Source organism: Pinus tabuliformis, chromosome 3_1 (assembly GCF_031772625.1).
Source record: "Pinus tabuliformis cultivar Carrire ecotype Pingquan chromosome 3_1, CPIR1, whole genome shotgun sequence".
NCBI lineage: Eukaryota > Viridiplantae > Streptophyta > Pinopsida > Pinales > Pinaceae > Pinus > Pinus tabuliformis.
This window is the reverse complement of record NC_142301.1, coordinates 200086790-200089211: the sequence shown is the minus strand read 5'-3', so window position 1 is coordinate 200089211 and position 2422 is coordinate 200086790. Positions and strand designations below refer to the sequence as shown.

The following is a 2422-nucleotide window of genomic DNA, read 5'->3' as shown; positions in this document are numbered from 1 at the left end:
ATTAAATGTTAAATTTTAAATATTAAGTTTACTTTTACATTTACATGTACATGTTTGTGTTACCATAAATCTAAAAGAAAAAAGCTTTGCACTTAAATCTAAAAGCAAAAGGCTTTGGGGAGATGATGTAGTGGTGGAAATGTTTGTAAACATTTACATGTCGCCTCAATTAAAAAATAATAAAAAGTTAAAAGTAATTGCTTAGAGAGTGGCTCTCCAAGGTATTATGTGGGGATGACATAATGTCCTGTAAACATTTTGACTTGATCACAAGAAAATAAATAAATAAAATAAAATAAAAAAATTAATAATAATAATTATCAATAAATTTTTGAACCTTAACAAATTAAATTTTATACATTTTTAAAATTAAATTGAAATATAAAAATGACATAACTAATTTTGAATAAAACTCAACCTAGAATGGTTTGTACAAGTTAAATCTTTACCATTAGGCTAAAATTTGTTGATAATTAAATTAAAAATTTATTTTTCTAAAATAAGAATAAAAATAATATAAATATAACTAACTACATCTATAATATATATTTAGTAATAAATATTTAAAATTAATACTTAAAAGAATCAAATTTTTTCAAATTTTTAAAAAATAAAGCCACAATTTTGGGAGTGGGTGAATCTCTTGCTAGAATGTGATGAATATTTTTCTTCCTTAAATCTAATTGTAGGAGTGTCACACCATAAGAAGTCTTAAGCACCCATACCATTAAGAAGCCATAATGTACCCAAAATCCACACCATATAGAAGTAGTGACCCACCCAATATCCTAAAACTTGATAGGTGTAACTTGTATTTTCAAAAATTTGAACTACATTTTCTCAAAATCATCCAGCAATTTCTATTATTTTTTTTTTTTTTTTGCAAAATTATGATCCTAGAACACTTTAACTTTCATCATTAAATTAAAATTTGAAAGCATCTTGTTCCATTAAATTTAAATTTAGAAATGGCAATATTTATCGCATAAATAATAAAAAATAAAATTTCCGACAGAAAAAAAGCGCCCGATTCTCGCATTTTATGCAAGCCCCAAATGGCATCGATTGGTGGAACGGTGTGATAAGTAGGGTTTATTGATAAGGGTAAAACACATTATATTGTTTGATAGGCAAATCCCATTTGACCAAACCCTAAAACTCCTGCGAGGTCATTCACCGTATCCACGTTACGCAATGGCCACCAAGGAAACGCCCGAGTCATCCAAGAAGCTGTCGCATCGTGATCGTAGTAGAACGAGAGCCTCTGTGCCCTCCGATTTGGCTTCGAGTGATGGCAGAATGGAGCAGGAGGTGGTGGAGGCCGATATCTTATTGCCATCTGTTCTGCCATTCAAGAAAGTAAAGATATCGGAGAAGTATCCCAAGGACCATTCAAAGAAGAAACATTGGAAGCGTTCAAAGCAGATGATTGGGTCAGAAAACTACGAATCTCATCCTGCGGGGGAGCCCAACTACGTGAATATTCAGTCTACGCCCTCCATGTATCCTGCCAAGAAATACTGTGACATTTCAGGGTTCCCGGCTTCGTACACGGATCCGCGAACCAAACTTCGGTATGCAAATGTCGAAATGTTCAAGCGCATTAGAAGCCTTTCAGATGAAGAAGTTCAGTCCTACCTGGCTCTCAGAAAGGCCGGAGTTGTATTGAAATGAAATAATGAAGTTTAAAGTAAATTTTTGATGCTTGTTATTGATTTAGGGTTTGGATCTCTTTATATGTCGCAGATATTTCTTCTGCAGTAAACATGCGGTGAGTTTTTGATGGTGAAAAACTCCTGTGAGACTCTGGTAACCGCTGATGGATGTTTCTGCATAGCCATAGCGGTTGGGTTAAAATAAGTTTCAGTTGTGTTTTTTATTGTGGTAATATGTACTACATATATGTCGTGGTTTTAGGGTTATCATCCTATTGTATCACTCTACGATCCATTTTGTTGGAACTGCGATGACTGAAATCGGATTTTCTGTGTTATCTCTTTTCGGTATTATCCGTTGAATATGTGTTGATATTTTGCCGTGCTTGTTTTGAATATAGTAGACCTGCGGTGGTTGAAACCGGATCCTTTGTTGTGATTTTTATTGAAGTTAGGGTTTGGCTATTCGATTCTCTCGTAAACCAATAAATTACAAAGTTGTAATCTCTCTCTCTAGTAACCAATAAATGACAATGTCATGGGCTAAATGGCGTTTAGTGGGTGAGTGGTAGGTTTTTGAATTTATAGTTTATTGACATCTTCATTTGATAATTTGGGAGTGGTGGATTCTCTCCTTGGTTGGATAGACTATTTGGTTTTGGGGTGTTCAGCAAGTGTGGCTTCTAATGTCATGGGAGTGGTGGCTTCAAGTAGGTGTTGGTTTATAGAATTCCAAAAGTGCTGTCTTCTAACATGTTGTAGCCTAA

At 33.9% G+C, this 2422-nt stretch overlaps 1 pseudogene; it reads left to right on the top strand.

Moving 5' to 3' along the window:
• Positions 1-1194: 1194 nt before the first annotated feature.
• Positions 1195-1674, top strand: LOC149186489 (protein EIN6 ENHANCER pseudogene; annotated as a pseudogene).
• The last annotated feature ends 748 nt before the right edge of the window (positions 1675-2422 follow it).